The sequence below is a fragment of the Alexandromys fortis genome, unplaced genomic scaffold (genome assembly GCF_014885135.2).
Source record: "Alexandromys fortis isolate MF-2015 unplaced genomic scaffold, M_Fortis_MF-2015_v1.1 scaffold_105, whole genome shotgun sequence".
Lineage (NCBI taxonomy): Eukaryota > Metazoa > Chordata > Mammalia > Rodentia > Cricetidae > Alexandromys > Alexandromys fortis.
Window position 1 is genome coordinate 612005 of NW_026068011.1, and position 19456 is coordinate 631460.

A 19456-nucleotide genomic window follows, 5' to 3' on the forward strand; every position below is an offset into this window, starting at 1 on the left:
ATCATAATTTTAGACCATGTCACTGCCATACCTGCACTGGCTCCCTCATTCTATTTGAAAACCAAAGGCTGGGCTGATGATTCATAGCACAGAACACTCTTTGCTCCAGGTTGGTGGACCTGAGGGAGGACTTCTATCCTTGCTTCTGATGTGGTAGAAGGTTTCCTCCAGAAGTGTGGGCCAGGTTATGATGATGAAGACAGGAGGGGCAGTGCAGGCCATGTGGGCAAAAGTCTTACCAGAGATTCAGGATGCTGACCAGGTGGCTGGTAGAAGAAGAGGCTTCTGCCAGAGTTGTTGGCCTGGATATGGTGACAAGTAGAGGAGAAACAGTTGGAGTTCCGCTGAATGAGCACAGGCAGGGGTGGGGGCAGTCTTACCTAGGGTTCAGGTTTCTGGCCAGGCTTCTGGTGGAGTAGGTGACTTCTGTCAGAGGTAGGCCACTATATAATAAAATGGTGTTTCAATATTGCAATTTTATTTAAGAGAAACTTTGGATTAAATAATAAATCAAATATTGCAATATCTGAACAAATCTGTTGGTGCTTAATATTTAGTTTTAAAATATTGTATGTATGGTGATGGACACTATAAAATAATTCAACACTAGCTCAGAATTGAGTTTAATAAAGGATTATTTATTTAGGAGTAGACTCACAGATCACAGCCCTCTGCACTGTTGTGGAACAGGAACCAAATCCAGAGGCAAGGAGAGAGAGCATGAACAAGCTTTTCGACTGTATTTATAGTATAAAAGGCCACATTCAAGTGGGTTGGTATCTTAAAGGCTACTGGCTGAAGGAGTTCCCACAGAAATATGTGTATGGATGTGTTGAAATTTGTAGTCATATGAGCGGTGGGGCTGCATCCCCAGCACCCTGGCCGCCTGCTAGCTCATGCCCAAAATAACAACACACAAATTGTATTCTTTTAAACACTGCTTGACCATTATATCTAGCCTCTTCTTGGCTAACTCTCGCACCTGGACTAGCCCATTTTTAATAATGTGTGTAAGCACTCCAAGGTGTGCTTACCGGGAAGATTCTAGCCTACGTCCATCCTGGGTTGGAGCTTCATCGCATGTGTCTGCCTGGGAGCAGCAGCAGCGGCATCTCTGCTCAAGAGAGCAGAGCTGTCGAGTCTGAGCTCACTTCCTCTTCCTCCCAGCATCCTGTTCTGTTTACTCCTCCCACCTATGTTTTAACCTATCAGGGCAAGCAGTTTCTTTATTTAATTAACCAATGAAATCAACAGATTGATATATGACACTCCCACATCATGGATGCATGTACACATGTGCATTAATTGGCACTCAAGAGACAAGAAGAAGGTTCTGAACTCCTAGAACTAAAGTTACAGATGGTTGTGAATCTTCATGCATGTGTATGTGTCTGTCTGTGTATCTGTGTTTGTGTGTGTTTGTGTCTGTGTGTGGACGGTGCTGAGATTTGGACCTTGGTCTCGGAAGAACAGCCAGTGCTTCTGAACATTAAGCTATCTCTTCAAACCCCTTCATTTGTTTAAAATTTAGTAATATTCTCATAACATTTACAAAGAAACAATATTTTCAATATATAAATTATAAACACATACATAAATATATACATATATTCAACATATTTCTGTTTGCCTATATGAAGCAATGTGAAAGAACACCCAACTCTCTCAAGAGTTGCATCTCTCAAGCAAAGTAAAGAATGTACTTTGCTTTAGTATTCCATGTACAGCTGTTATTGCAACGTGATTCTATATGGAAGTAAACACTGTCCACTGTCCCCCATAACTACAGAATTGCACACACTCTGTCTCTGTCTGTCTATCCCTGTCTCTGTCTCTCTCTTACACAAACACACACACACACACACAATATGAATATAACAGCACTCCTAGATTCCAGAAAAAATTATAAAAGCATTTGGTGTACGAATATTCATCCAGTCATGTCCTAGAAGCACTTATTGAAAATGAGATTCATTTGTAAACAATCAGAAATATTGTCATGAGATTTAGGAACAAGGCATGGGTGAATATTGTCTTGGGTTTCTACATCATCTAAACCTTAATGTGTAGGTCTCTTTTCCTAGAAAGTCTTCATCTTACTCTAATTTAATTTGAGAAAGTAGCAGGGATCTTTTTGGAACCCAATTTTAAGCATGCTAGTTTTATTCAGGATAGTTTTATTTTTACAATCAAATCACATAGAGAAATCTGAGAATCCTAGTGTCATCAATACAAAGTAAAAAAAAAAATTCACCATATTACTATGGAGAGAAAATTAATATTTATACCATAGCATCCTAAACTACACCTAACTTCATTCCTTCTTAATACATTCAATATCCATTTTGACATACAAGTCTAAATCTCATCTGAATATCTCATATATATGTATATGCTCAAAACATGATAAAACATGATATAATTTATTCTGAATACAACAGTGGGGTATGGAAAATTATGCATAAAAGGGAGAATTAGGAAAAATGACAGAAATTTTAAGACCCGAAAAAAATTAATTCTTAATGCTTAAGAGTAACTTTTTTGATTCCTTGATTTTCTCTCCAGGAAGTCTATAGAAGAGGGGTGCTCCTTTACACACACACACACACACACACACAGAGAGAGAGAGAGAGAGAGAGAGAGAGAGAGAGAGAGAGAGAGCAGAATAACAAGATAGAAACAATTGAGTCTTGATGAAGGTTCCCTTGCAATGGTTTTTATGTAGATTGTACCCCATAGTTCTTAGAAAATCCTTTTTAAAAATGTTTTTAGGAAATCCTCTTGTGATTAAACTATCTACACTAGATATTGCTATTTATAACTAAGATTCCTAACACTAAACTAAGCCCAATAACAGTGGCCAGAAACAATAAGATGTGTTGTACTTCAAGAACATTATTTATGTACAACTAAATTTGTTCAGAAGACTGCAATATTTTTGGTGTAGTGTTAAACTTAAGCTATAATGTAGGCATGTTTATCCTTTTCTACATCACAGTCTTCTGTATATGAGGCAGACCTTAGATTTCCTATGGAACCAATGACACCCTGATCCTTTAATCTCCACACCCCGAGTGCTGGTGTTTAAGATATAGTTACTACACCTATTTTCATGAGAAGTGATGGGGACCAGATGCAGGACTTCATGCTCTATCCCACACCTTTGTTCTCTTTTTTTAATCCTCATTCTAACCTCAACAGGACCCAACATCCTGAAAGGACACAGGCTTCATATTGTAGCAAATATTCTTAGACTTCACTCTTTGTCAAATAGATTTTTTTCCAAGCATTCTAAATTTGTCCTAATACACTCTAATAGATAAATTTTTGAAAAAATTCTAAGGCTATCAACTACATTCTAACATTCAAGTCACAAATGACATTCAGATTTCCTTACTTTTGTAATTTTTGCTTAATATAAATTTAGATTGTTTATATCAAACTTGCCTTGTTTCAAACGTATTTAAACAACTCAAAGAGGTCTCATCTGCCACAAAAAGATTTCTGTACATACTTAATAGTACATTTAAGATTTTCCTGATCTCACAGGGAAGGAAGAATACTTTGTAATAAACCACATATATGACATTATTCTTATCAAAATGATGTCCACCTAAAGAAAAATGATGTCCAGTAGGAGTTCCTTCCAGATGACACAGCATGAGCTACAGCTTGACTCAGCTATGAATTTGGTACTCCTGGACTATGTAAGTTTTCTTTTATACAAAGAAATTATATGACCGTTAAAGATAATAACACACCCTATGCATCAGAAAGCGCTAAATTCACTTCCTGTATAATTAAATGGGGAAGAATTAAAAAATAAGCCATATTATCCATAACAATAAATCACTGTAGTTTTACAAATGCTTATAGTTTTTCCAAAATAAAGTGGAGAAAATGGTGATGGTAGTTGGATCACAAAAAAAAAGTCTGACTCTGAAACAAAGAGAGTAAAACCAATTTGCAGAATAGACTGAGACTCTTCCATATCATTCATAACCACATTTTAATATTTCCCATGAAAGAGAGTAAACAAAAGTAAATGAAGGATTTGTTTTAAATCAAATACTTCAGGTCTCAGCTGTATTTGATTAGGAAGATTTGAATCCTTGATTAGCATAAGATATACAATATCTTTTTTTTCCTCTGGAATTCTTCTGTATCTCAAACTTTTGGTACGTTACATTCAAATAATTTAGTCAGTGTGAAAGAACTTTCTAAGAATTATAATTCCATTTCATAAATAAAAGTGAACGGAAATGATAAGAAAACATTTGACATTTCCTAGGCACTTCCTCTCATGTCAAAACCTTTGTGTTATAAAAAAGGGCATCCTTGAGTGTCTAAGTCTTTATTTTATCTCAAAATATAGATTCATATAACAAATTCTAGAGGCTTTAGTCTTTGTAGAACTGCACACCTTTGCTGTGGTGTAAGCATTGTCATGGTCAGTATTGGAAACAGGAGATATAACTGATCAGACAGAACTGTACAGAAATCCAGTGGGTCGGATTTCAAGCCTAAACTGTTGGTTTTTACCACTGCTCTAGTAACAAAGCACACAAACTCACACAGGGAAGTCAGTTCTTTATCATGCGGTCAGAAAAGCTTTGGAGCACCACACTGTAGATTTTCTATGCAGTCTAAGCAGGCCTTATACTTTAGACCTTTCTCCTTCAGCCTTCTGCATAGTTGGGATTATAGATTACAGAGATTTGCCAAGACACAGAGCTTTGCCGGTTTTCTTAAGTAAAGAACACGTAATAAAGGAAAAGAGAAAATATTAGATTTGGGTCAGAATCAGCAAATAATGGTTCCAGCACATACATTATCTCTGCCCTCCAAGCTGGGTTTTGCATGGAGAGAGAATGGAAGTAGTAAGTCATCTCTTGACTCTAGGTGGACCACTGGCTATCTAAAATTTACAGAACTGTGGAAAGACACTGAGCACTTTACAAATGTTCAGAAAATAGAACAAGGCATCTATCTTTTTTGTTGAATTATGTTTACTTGGGTGTCCTGTTCTCCACATGTGAAACCTTACAGCTCTGAAGCTGCTATGATCCAATCCAAAAAAAATTATAAAGAGAGGATGTATGTACATTTTTCACCTTGAAACCTTTGGTTCAGGGTTTTCTTAACATATGTGCCATTATGTAAGCCACTGTGGTTTAAATAGAATTCCCTATCCAACCTTCATATCATAATTGAATCATCAGTGTAACAATTTGGGTAGGAAATTAAATAATGGGAACAGAGTCCTCATAAATTAAGGGTCCGCATAAAAATGACTTGACAGAAGGAATTGCCTTGCTTTCATCTTTCTGTCTTTCCTATCCTGTGAAGACACAGCATCCTTTCTCCTGAAGATTGCTGTATAAAGGTATCAACTTGGAAAGAGAACTGTCTTCCCTACCTCAGTGAATATGCTGAGCCTTACCTGTGGGATTTCCATCGTCAGAACTGCTATAAATGCATTTCTCTTCTTTATAAATTACTTACAATCAGGTGTTTTGTTAAAATAGTGCCAATGGATTACATTGGGATGATCTGATCTGCCTAATGGTTAGTTGTGGATGTTTCCAGTGCTTTCCAGTGTCTAAAGAGACAGTGTTCAGCTGGGACAAATTGTGGTCTGTCTCTTCCATATTACTGAATCAATGCATTGACAAATACAACAAAGATTTCATTGATAAGTTTGCAGTGTATTTAAATGCAGTAGTTAACCTAAAATAAGTATTTTTATTCTGTAGAATATTTAATTGCAGCTAAATATGTCAGGAAGAATAGTGTATGATTATCTTTACTGACATCTCTTAAATGGTGATGCCTGGGAGGGATCACAACTTTCTCCACATAAAACTCTCAAGAACTTGTTACAGTTTGGTTTCCCAAATCAAATTTCTGATTTTCAGCTACAATAATTTTGTAAGAAAAGACAAGGTGTGATTACAGAAGAAAATTTGAGTAGTTGACAAACGGTAGCAACCTTTTAATATTTCTCTACAATCATAATTGGTGATTATTTTATGCCTTGACACTTGGGAGGCCAATCAGTTTTAATTGCATAGAGATGCTGTTTTGGATTTTAAAGATGAATATGCTTCTGCTGAAACTTAGCAAGTTTTCTTCTGTTCACTAACATGAAGCTGTGCAATGGCTTTCCTTGGAAACTGTTCCTAAAATAAAGTAGATTGCACAATTGGGATGTAAAACTTAGCATTAGAGTGTTGGTCTACTGTGCAGGAGGCTCTAGTTTCAATTCTAAGAACTATATACACTTCTAGTGCAACACACACACACAAAGGTACACAAATACATACACAGTGACACATTCACACACACAAAGGGGGGAAGATACACACACACAGACAAATACATACACACAGACACATAGACACAGATACACACACAGAGGGAGGCATACACAGAGATAGACACAGATAGACAAATACATACACAGTGACACTTTCACGCACACAAATGGGGGTAGAGACAAACACACACACAGAAAATACACACAGACACAAGACACAGATACACACACACCTACACACAGACACATACACATGCACACACACACAGAGAAACACACACACAGACAGACACACCCACACTTGCCAGACAGGTTGTATGTACCTGTATTCTAGCACTTAGCTAGTAAAGACAAGAAGATTAGGTGTTCCAGGCCATTCTTAGTTAATTGATACTGATCTGGGATATATGGGACCCTGCCCTAAACCAACCAAGCAAACAAAGAAGAAAATAAATGGGTTGAGGAACTTAACCAAATCCAGTCTGCTGATGTTCAAAATAACTGTCATTGTAAGAGCCAGAATGATGTTCCTTAGTCTTACTTTTACCCAGGGAGAAATGGAGCTTCAAGCATGTTAATGGAGCAATGTGTAGCTAGGTGTAATGTTTTCTGTGTATGTAAACACTTATTATAATCTAAATCATATTTTATAAAGACCATAGCTTTACTCATTTAATGGTAGAACTTATACCCAATACAGCATTAGCCATTTTCAGTAATGGTTCTCCTAATTACTTGTTCATCTGCTCACCTGCTCCACCACCTTTTTGGAAACTATTTTCTGTGTGTGTTTGTTCTGACTTACCTTGTGTTACCTTGTGACACTGACCATCGATTTCCTTGGGAAGTTTGAAAACTACTACATTTAATCCGTGCGTACATTTTCCAGCCATTCCTCATGTTGAGTAAAATCACTTTAATGATATAAAATTTTACCATACATGTGATATGAAATTTCAAAATTCTCAGGAGTTTGATTCTTTTCTGTCTCAAGTACTAAGTGGATTTGCAATCTTTGCCTAATCCCTGGAAATGTGCAAATTTTCTCATGGAAGTGTATTTCCAGCAGTCTCATTATCAAGATTAAATGTGTATTTGAAAATTATCATATTGGAAGACAGAATAGTAAGACTTGCTGAACCCAAATTCTCCATCACTTATTATTTCTATTTGTTTATGATAATAATCCCATGTGTAAATCAACCAATTAAGCCTCAGGCTTCACCTGGATTAACATGGTAGGGAAATTTAAATTTGTCATTTGCCTTTAGCTTACAAAACATCAACAAATATTCCAAGAAGAAAATCTTCATCTTTCTTTTGGACACTTATATAGATTGTGTTAAAATGGAGGTGGGATGGTTATTACATAGATTTCATGAATAAAGTCATGATCTTCGTTGATCTTATCATTTCCTTTCTGTTGCAGCTTGATGTGGACTTTTGTGTTTGAAATATTGATGTGCCAATAGAGATCTGAAACAGAGGAAGTTGTCTGAATGTTGGTGTCTAGAATCACCAAGACATGCCTAGGCATAATTATAACCTTTTAAAAATTTATTTACTTTGGTAAATGTAATACATTAATATAATATATTTAGATCATATCTCCCATTGTTTTGTCATCCAGGACCACCTCATACACAAATCCACTGCCATAGGAGGGAATTTGTTTCTAGTACTATAAACCTGGCCAGGAATTCATGGGTATGTGTGTTGGGGGGGTCACAAACCCCAGTACTATTATTTTTCTTTTCGTTTTTTTTTCTTTTCTTTTCTTTTTTGGGGGGGGGATAATTTTTTTTAAATTTTTTATTTATTTATTAAAGATTTCTGACTCTTCCCTGCCACCACCTCCCATTTCCCTCCCCCTCCCCCAATCAAGTCCCCCTCCTTCTTTAGCCCAAAGAGCAATCAAGTTTCCCTGCCCTGTGCGCTGAACATAGTGGATAATGAGGACTACTGAGAACTCAAGAACAATGGCAATGGGTTTTTGATCCTACTGCACGTATTGGCTTTATGGGAGCCTATGCAGTTTGGATGCTCACCTTACTAGACCTGGATGGAGGTGGGTGGTCCTTGGACTTCCTACTATTATTTTTCTAAATGGATCCAGTAGCAAACTGCTCTCTATATAAAGTGTGCAGTTTTTCTCATTGAAGTCTACTTCAAGTAGCCTTATAACCATTAATTAGTACAACTCTTATTCGTCATCAGAGAAGATTATTTATGCAATAGATGTGGTTAATATAGAAACTCAGAATTGTTCCAAGTGTAGAGAATAAGAGACTGTGCAGTGCTGACCCCTAACTGGGAGATCTACATCACATTGCCTCCTTCACAAGACTGAGAGAGTACCATAGAAAAGAAAGCAGAAAGATTGAAAGAGTCACCTTTGTGTGTGTGTGTGTGTGTGTGTGTGTGTGTGTATGTGTGTGTTAGGAAGCTTCTACTGTATGACTTTTCCATACGACATATCAAATGGCCCTTAATTTTAGCCATCCCCCCTGTATTTCCTTCCTCATGCCCTCTTCTCTCCCCTCCCTGCCTCACACATCCGTAACTATCTACTCTATTTTCCCTTCCTAGGAAAATCTATTCCTCTGCTAAGTCCTTCCTCTCCACCTAACCACTGTGGTTGTAGACACTAAAACTTTCTCACCAAAGTCTTAGCAACTAATATCCACATACAAGTGAATACATGCCATATTTGTCTGCTGGGTCTGGATTTTCTCAGTCAGGATGATTTTTTTTTCCCAGATCCTTCCTTCTACTTGAGAAGTTCATGATTTCATATTATTATAGATGAGTAATATATTTCTTTGTTTAAATGTATCACATTTTCTTTATCCATCCATTTATTTAGAAACATTTAAGTTCTTTCCAATTTCTGACTATTATGCATAGAGCAGCAATGAACATGGTTGGCAAATGTCTCTGTAGAAGGATGAAGTTTCCTTTGAGTAATGCTGGGTCTTCAAGTAGATCTGTTGCCAACTTCCAGAGGAACCACCACGCACAGTCTAATCTCTATACTCTAAATCCTACATTTATTTCCAAAGGCTAATTTCTCTTCTTGGTTTTATCCAATCCAGTACATGTGCTCTGGATAATCTGACTGGATCCTACACCTGAACATCTCCAAATTCTTATGTGTACTTTTACAAGGCACCTCTTCGTGACTGAAACTTAAATTTCTGGACCACTTTTCTTTTAAATTCATAACAGATCTTTAAAATGTGAATATCCATCAGTCCTGTTCAGACTGTCAATTAGGTTGTTCTCAGAAATGCTATGGATTGAATTGTTTCTTTACCCTTCCTTGTTAATTATATTTTGATGTCTAATTCCTAGTCTTCAGAATATGGCTTCACTTAAAACAGAATTACTATGGCAGATGCAGTTTATTAGGGTGAGATCATGTATATATGATTTATTCAGACAGTACTTGTGTCTTACTCTCCAAAGCTACACAGATAAACCCTGTCTTGAAAAAAAACACAAAAAAATCTAAAGTATAGATGCATACCCACCCACACATACTCACGAATATGCTATGCCTATCTGAAGAAGGTACACAAAGTGAGGATGCTGAGGTTTGTCTAAACACCAGAAACTAAAAAAAAAAAAAAAAAAAAAAAAAAAAAAAAAAAAAAAAAAAAAAAAAACTGGTGGGCTAGATTCTATTTGATAACCTTTATCTCCATTGATTTTGAACTTCTAGTTCATACAGCAAAGATAAAAAGCCTTTCATATTTCCACTGACAAGCTAGTGATATTTTGGGTTTCCGGTAAACCCATAAATGGAATTTGGCCAAATATTTCTGAAAATTTCCTTCCAGGACTCACATATTTCAGGTTTTTTTTTGTGTGTGTTCAGAACATGATATCGGAATATCTACAATTCAACTACCAAACTTTTCTAATTTTTGTACATGAAGACACCCATTTGTGAATTCTCTATTCTGTATTATAAAAGGTATAACTAGATTACTTACAGCATCATGAATCAATTATTATCAGATTAGTGTGGCCGGGGATTTATGTGAGATTTGTATCTTGCATTGGTTGAGTGTTCTGTCATGTGTTTTTATGATTTGAACAAAATGAAAGAAATAAAGACTGGCTTTGCAGTCAAATTTATATGAATATATTCATAGGAAAGTTAGCCAAAATAATCCTTGTTTGTTGGTAGCCTTAGCAGGCATAAATGTGGAAAAATAATACGTGTAATTTTTTTTTGTTTTGTTTTGTTTTTCGAGACAGGGTTTCTCTGTGGCTTTGGAACCTGTACTGGAACTAGCTATGTAGACCAGGCTGTTCTCGAACTCACAGAGATCCGCCTGCTTCTGCCTCCTGAGTGCTGGGATTAAAGGGATGTACCACCATCGCCTGGCTACACGTAATTTTTTTGTAAAAATAAATTATAGAGATTGAAACTGAAGCCTAAGTACAGGGAGAGGTGATATCCCAGACCTGACTTGCAGTAACCTCAAATGTGATGTTTGAAGTCACCAACACACATAGATCATCACAGTAGTCATATCAGAGAGGAAGAAATCATATCTTGTTACCGTTTCTGAGTAAATGTTAATTGACTAATTTTCAAGGAACTGGACTGTAGTTTAGACATATGGGTCATGATTTATGCAGACACATATTCAGATTGCCAGGAAATACATCCAAGGTCTTGAGCAGAGTCATTTCCTTGTGGGTCAGTCTTCTCTAGAATGTAACTGACGTGAATGGCATTCAGAAAGGCTGCCTCCTTCAAAGCAAATATGTCACCAGATTTCTTTATTCCATCTGTTCTGGGAAACCAGCTTCTGCCTTTCAATTTCGGGTTAGTTCTTCTGCCAGAATACCTATACTCCACTCCATAATTATCAGCATGTATTTTCACTTACTCTGGTTATGTGATAAGAATGCTTCCTAAGTTGCACAGTGGTGGTGCACGCCTTTAATCCTAGCACTCAGGAGGCAGAGGCAGCTGATCTCTGTGAGTTTGAGGCCAGCCTGGTCTACAAAGCTAGGATATACAGAGAAACCCTATTTGAAAAAAAAAAAAAAAGAAGAATGCTTCATAAATGAACCTACTAAATTTCTATCAAATGTGAAAAATTGGTTTGTTACCTGAGATGTGTTTGTCACACTTATATCTTTTCATATAATTAATTAATATTACAGAAATTACTGAGATTCATAGGCAATAAAATGAATACCATCTCTAGAAAATGATTTTTATGTGGTTATAAAATATTATTTTGAATTAGACATGTATTTCTATGTAAATACATTGTATCATAAGTAAAATAATATATGCGTTTTCAATCTTATGTTGTAAATATGAAGCTGTTCTTAAATGCAGAAAGCAGTGACATAGATCTGTTTTGACCCCAGTGAGAGCTTTTCTTCCTGTCCCCTGTGTTGTGGATTAGCCATAGACAGTTTCCTATTTCAGGCCAGCCCAGGCACCGCTAATATTCCTGCAAATGACTTCACAAGTGTCATCATTCTCACTAACCCATGTGTCAGGCTTGAGATAGCAATAATAACTTTTTACTAAGCCTTTACCTAAAGCTCTGAAGAATTAGCAGTTTTACATATTATCACAATCTGATATATTAATTATCTTCTGATATAAAAACATACACCAAGACTGTAGCTGCTTAATGTAAGTTGACTACCTCACCATTTCTGATGGTCAGAAATGTAGGCTTACTGCTTAGCATGGTAAGAACCTCTTAAATGAAGTTAAGGATTTTTCTGCAGGGATGCTCAGAACACAGCAACCTATGTCTAATAACAGTGATCCATCCTTTAACAGGCCCTCTTAACTTAGCTTCTTTAAACACAAATATATATTTAGTTGTAAAGTACAAAGGAATGCTCTCTTGTCCCCTCCTCTGTTTAACCCTCTGGGATCAGAGGGTGGAAATGTAAGTTTTCAAGTACTGTGTTTTGAGAGAACCACCATACAGTTAGATCTCTCCTTTTTCCCTCCCTTCTTCCCACCCTCCACCTCTCCTTCCTCACTATGCCCATGCACATATGCTAGTGCCCTTGCCTTTGTCTGTTTGTGGAGACCAGAGGTTTACATTGAGATTCTTCCTCTAGAGTTCCATCATATTCTTTGAGATAACAACCCTATTAAATCCAATGCTCACAGTAGGTGCTAGGCTGTTGTCTATAGCAATTTTTTGGGATCTTCCTTTTAATGTTATTTCCCTCTGTCTGTGCTGTGGTTGAAGATGTGCCCTTATACAAAGCTTATTATTATAATTATTGTTATTGACAATTTAATATATTCATATAATGCACTTTGGAGCATTTCTGCCTTCCTACTCACTTTCTCATAACCACGCCCCCTGCCTCCAAAAACATTCTTCTCCTTGACATTCTCCCCACTTCTACTTCAATACATTTTTTTGTAATTCACTCAAATTAACTAAGTTAGCTTGCAAGAGCATACATAAACATGGGAGTTATTGTCTGAACATTCACACCCAGCTTTTCATATGGTACTGGGAGCCAAATTCAGGTCTTTCCTTTTCTCACTGAACCATCTTTTCAACCTAGAACTGCTTTTATAATCCTATTGACTGATCTATATCAATTGATGACCTGAGATAATTTAGGTTGCTGAGAGATGATTTCTAATGCCTGTAAATTTTTTGCTTGTTATTCTGGCTCATTAGATTATTTGTCCTTTGCTTTATTCCATATTGGTATGAGGGAATTGTTCAGGACTGTGTTGGACATAATGAATTCTTTCCAGCTCTCTTTCGTTTTTTTCCTCCATATTTTTTAATGGTATACAATTTTTCTTGTGAATATCTGTATCTTTCATTCAAAAATGATTCTTTAACACAATCAAGAAAGTGATTTTTAATTATTTTTTATCCTAATCAACCTTTCTCTTAGCCCCTGTTTCTCACTCTATTTCTATTGTGTCATGAAATACAGTGTACTTTTGAAAAGCTAGAGTTGAAACACATTTAAAACTTCCCAATATCTACTCTTTACCAATTCAAACCTGGCTAGGCAGGTCCCATCATAATTTAAGGTTATTCACCAAAGACCAGGGGCAGGGTACTTAAGTGTCCAACTATTAACAGGGGGCAGGGCTAGGGATATTTAAGAATATGAGCACATTATGCCACAAGTGGAAGTGAATTATTAAAGATATTCTGGTTTGAACTTCCATATTTTCATCATCTAAGATCTGTGTCTTATATGTGGATCTAATCTACATGGGAAGCATAAAAAGATAAGATCTCCTGAGTAAATTGGGATCATGGAGACCATGGGAGAAGGTTGAAGGGGAGGGGAGAAGAAAATATGGGAGCAGAGAAAAATATATAGTTCAATAAAATAATTAAAAAAAAACAAAAACTGGGAAAAAAGATTTGTGTCTCTGCTGCTTCAACAACAAAGAATGCTTTCAGTTTAAGCCAGCCTCTCTTTAATGTTCTTCCCAAAGACAAATGGGCGTGCTCCTACATAAGCACTTAGATGGCACGGAAAGGCTAAACTGAAGCTAACCTCACAGTAGAATGTCTGGCTTAATGACAAATCACCCGGTTTCAACCCAAGAAGATGAAAGATGTTACATTTGCTTTGAAGCACAGCAATCACCTACTGTTCACTGTCACTGATTACAGAGGTGTCTAAATAATTAGAGTAGATGGCAAAGTACAGCCACTCTTTTACTTAGAAACTATCATTACTGTTTCCTTTGCTCTAGAAAACACATCTGCTGCCTAAAAAATAATTTCTGTTGCTATCCTTGGAAGAAAATTCAAATAAGACTAAGATAGCAAGTCAAGTCAGCCTTTTTAAAAAGATAAATTGTTATGAAAAAGTGGAACACAGAGCCATCAAAATTATTAATTTCTTATTTTCCAAAACCTTACATTTTATAAAAACTTATAATATGAATCATCTGTCAAAGAACCATCTAGCATTTTGAGTAAACATTTTACATCTGTCAGAAAAGAAATTATTACATAATTTGTTTCTGAGATTTTCTTATCAGAGTAAAAATAGAATGATGACTTGCTTTTAAGGGAAGAAAAACACAAGCAAGAAAGGCCATGAATTAGTGTTTGAATACATCCAGGTGTCATGATGTCCACCATAAATGTATTTTATTCAAAGGTTGTTGGTATGGGGATTGTGATTTCTATTTTCTTGAAAGTAACTGTAAAAATGTATTGATACTGGCATATAAATGAGATTGTTTGAAAGCAAATGTAAAATTTAGCTCATATCATCTAGAGAATATTGAAGGAAATATTATTTTAAGATAAATTATTTTGAGATTATAAAAAAATCAAAAATTAAGTAGCTAGAAATCCCTAACATGCTTTGACTATCTCTTCATAAATAAAAACAAATGTTTCTTTTTGGCTTATGCACCAATTTGTTTCTAATTAATTGTATGTATTGCTCTCAATTGTAAAAAAGTGCTTGTCAGTAAAATTTCTCTCACATGGTTTATTGGCTTGCTCACAGACTTCAGAGCATGACCTGTTCTCAGATTTAGGTATAACATCAACCATTTTCCTGTACCTACTGTATTCTACAGGCTAGACAAACAAAACAAAAGAGTGTCAAGGGAACATGTTATTGTGGACCAATGCTTATGGTTTTCTAGTGCTGTTATCGTCACCACAGAGGCAAGCATGCCTCTTTCAGAGACCCGCTTGACTTCCACATGGGACAGGAACTTTCCTTTTGTAGTATGTCTGCCATCATCCTCACCCTGTGATAGTAATTGCTGTCTGCATCAGTTCTGGGCATGCTAAGCAATTTAAATATAATCCCAAAGCCCGATGGTAGAAGTTGATGAGTTTTAACTAAATGTAACTGCATGCTCTCCAGTTCAAATAGACCCCATTTTCATATACATTGCCTCTCTTCGTTCATTCAGAATAAGTCATTTTTAGTTGCTTGCTTTTTCTGTCATGTGAGACTAAGTTTACTACAGTTGTGTTAATTGAGTTATAGACAATAATGTCTTCATTTAGACCCATCCTCATCCTCTATTTTGTAAGAGCAACCCTAACTAGGGAGAATTATGGGAGAAGGAAGACATCAGCGTTCTCATGAGGTTTTATAGTGCCACTTGTTTAAACAGTCATATAAAAATGAAAGCACAGTGCAGCCATTCACTTCATTCTTTTAAAAGGTTTTTACTACTATAAAACCTATGTTACCATTACTTTAGCTCTGTAATAGGGTCTGAAGTCAGGGGTGGTAATGCCTCCAGAAGTTCCTTTATTGTATAGGATTTTTTTTGGGGGCTATCCTGGGTTTTTTGTTTTTCCATATAGAACCTATGTTACTAATTTTTATCTTGTATACTGGATAGAAAAGTAAGAACACAATCAAAATAATAGTTCCAGAGATCCAGTTTCTGCTCAAAGAAATAAATCTCCCTTTTTTTCTCTCCCTCTCTCTGTGTATAGGTACACATATCTACATGGATATATAAAGATGTAGATTCTTTCTTTCTGTGATACATGCTGATACAATATTTCAGAGCACCCTGAAAAAAAGAAGGACTTTGCTAATGGAAACCAAAGCCACCTCGTCCCTGGTAACAATTGGTTATATTGTTCTGTATATCGTCTCATACCTCTTCCTCTTCCCCATCAAGCAAACTCACATCATTTCAAATAACCATTTGTTCTAAGTGGCGATTTCATTTCTTCACTCTTTAGTACTCTGTCAACATTGTCTTTAAATTCTCTGAGATCTACCCAAAGCAGATTGAGATTCATTTTGAATATACACACCAGCTGCTGTCACAGCCACCATCTGTCCTCATCAATGATGAATTCAAACACAGTTCTATTCAAGGAGCATGGCAACCACTAAAAGAAAGGGGAGGAGAAGGTTATAACCTGAAAACAAAGCTCCCTTGAAGATTTGGGAGCCCCAGGGAGTCCGATGTGAAAATAGTTTTTAGAAGAAGTCTAACAATTTCATTTTTGTTCATTCTTAACTTTCTGTCTTCCCAAGTGATCAAAAGGGACAAGGGATTAAAATCTACTTTTGTGTGTTATATGTCATCTCTGCATTGTTATGGTGACTATGTTGCCAACTTGTCTCTGGAAGTATGGCTTCACGTGTGTGTGTGTGTGTGTGTGTGTGTGTGTGTGTGTGTGTGTGTGTTTGAACAGGCAGGTGCACACATGTGTGTGTCTTTGCATGTGGAGGTCAGAGGTTGATATTGTATGTCTTCCTTGATTACTTCCTACCTTACATTTTTGAGACAGAGCCTACCACTGAATGCTCATTGATTGGCTAGACTGGCTGTCCAGTGAGCTTCATCACTGGGTTTGCAGGTGTCATTGCACTCAGCCTTTGGGTACTAGGAATTGAACCCAGGCCCTTATGCTTCCATAGAAAGTCTTTGGTAACTGAACCATTTCTCCACCCCCAGGGAATTCTATTTTTGAGTAATGACATTTAATGCTGTTTCTAAACAGAACCCCAAGTGGTGCATTTTTGGGACACAGTTTGTTTCCTTAGAGCAGCAAGCTCAGCAAACAAGCTGACACTATTGAATTATTCCCTCTAATGCTTTTTAGTAGAAAATCAAATCATCCAGTTTTATTAGGCTTGAGGCTCTTTGCCATATTGTTAGGGTTTACACTTTCTTTAGGAAAGAGGTTGTCAACAGATGCATTGAAGAAGAAAACAAAAATCCCCTGTTTTTAATAATATTTGGCATAAAATCTGATGGAATATGTACATCTTTGGAACAAACTGCAATAGTGTAAAAGGAACCCTTAAGATACCCCTTACAAAAATACTTCCCTGCATTTTCAACTACTTTTTGTTTGTTTGCATTTGTTAGTTTGTTTTCTTATCTAAATCAAGACCATGTTATATACTTGAATATCTGGAACTTTTCCCCTGCGAGGACTGGAGTATTGAGGATAAAGAAAGATTTGTTAGCTGAATAAAAATTAAGAACTCACAGAAATTATAATGACCTATTTGTGGACAAACAGTCTTATGTGTAAGTTATAAGGCTGTTTGTGACAATGCTAATTTTTTTATTATTTAGTAGCATATTTATTTTATATGTCCTTTTGTATCTCATTTAGGTATTTAAAATTTTTATTTATTTTATCTTTAATTATAATTATGCTTGTGTGTTTGTGTGGGAATATATGCATGTAAGTGCAATTGCACATGGAATTCCAAAGAATGAGTCAGGCACCTGTGATGGAGGAAGGTCATTGGTAATAAACAAACTGCCTTGGCCCATTTTGATAGGCCATCCCTTAGGTGGGTGGAGTAGGTAGAAAAGAATGCTGGGAGGAAGAGGAAATGAACTCAGAGGCCATGCTCCCCTCTCCTGGGCAGACATGATAGCTCTGCTCTCTGAGGCAGATGCAATGAAACAAACCGCTAGGTCAGACATGCTGAATCTTTCCTGGTAAGACTGATGTTACACAGATTATTAGAGATGGGTTGATGGGGATATGAGAATTAGCCTGTAAGGGCTAGAGTTAATGGGCCAAGCAGTATTTAAAAGAATACAGTGCCAGTGTAATTATTTTGGGGCATAAGCTAGCAGGCGGCCAGGATGCTGGGGACGCAGCACCGCCGCTCCTATTACAATACACCTGAAGCTGGAGTTACAAGCAGTTATGAGAAGCCTGATTTGGGTGTTGGGAAAAGAACTCCTGTCCTCTGCAAGTGCCGTAAGCATTCTTATAAGTTGATTCATTTCTCCAACCCCATGATTTGTACGTTTAACAATGCTTATTTTGTTGTTGTGTAGCTGACACTTTTTTTTGATAGAATTGACAAATTCTGTGCCTTTCTATGGGGTGTTAGATTTATGGCACAGAGAACAAACTCATTGTCAAATATTAAGAATGTGAAAAAGGAAAACAAAAGTGGAGAAAAGATAAGGTTGGAAGGAAGGAGGGGAGGAGGGAGAGAAAGAGAGAGACATATAGAGAGAAAGAGACCAACAGATAAAAATAAAGAGAAAGAAAACCTGATTTTAGAAGGTAGGAAGTAATGGTAAATCCTCTATTTATTTCTCAGATTTAAGCAGTTCAAGGGTCACTTAAAGCTCTTGCTGTAGAATTATTAAGACTAAAGGTCTCAACTGACAACTTGAGATCCTCACAAGTTCACTTACTGAACGGATGCAAGAACAGTTGGGACCGCAGTCATCTCATTAGGATGCTTTGCTTTTTTACATTGTTGAGACTATAATACAATTACTTACATTTATAATATAATTCCTTTCCATTCCTTCCTCCAACCCTCCCAAGCTTCCAAAAAAAAAAGAGGCAACCAATTCTCCTTTCCAACTATGATGTTTTTTAACCCCCATTGGCAACCAGCACTGTTTTCTTAAACAGGTATTTTCAACAGTAATCACTTAGATAATTTCAAACAAATTTATTTTCATTAACATTCTGAAAAACAAATATAACTGGAAACTTGTAAACACAGACACATTCACATGAGACAAAAATCTTCTGGAAACGAGAATTACCTTCTGCTTTAGTAGGGCCTGTTAATTAGATGCCCCGATTTGTTAAAGCATCAATTCATGTTTCCTTTAGTATTTTCTTGTCACATATTCAAAATTTCCATCTTTAATATTACTTTAAATTTCAGTTATTTTTCAATATACACATGTTTTTCATCATCCCTGCTGACTACTGTTCATGGTACTGGTAGGTACTCTGTGAAAAAGGTCATCACTACCCCCGCTACAACCCTTTGTTCTGCAATAGTGACATTCCTGCATGATATGGTGGTGCAGTAGTGACTCAAATGTGAGAGTATCCAAGCACTCTCTGATTGGACGTAAGGTCCACTTTAAAAGATGTAACCCATAAGAAAATAAGGTGACCAAGAACCTAAGACTTGATAGACATAGGCCTAGGGGAAACAAAATATTCAACTAAAGAAATTCTTAATTATGTCGAAAGAATATAGCAATAAAATGTTTCCCAATGACATTCTGCTCTACTCATAGGTCAATGACTCAGTCAGTCAGCCCTCAGTATCAAGAGAAGTTTCCTCTTTCAGTACTTGAGAACTAAGAGACCCACGACTGAACAATGTGGAGAGAGAGAGAGAGAGAGA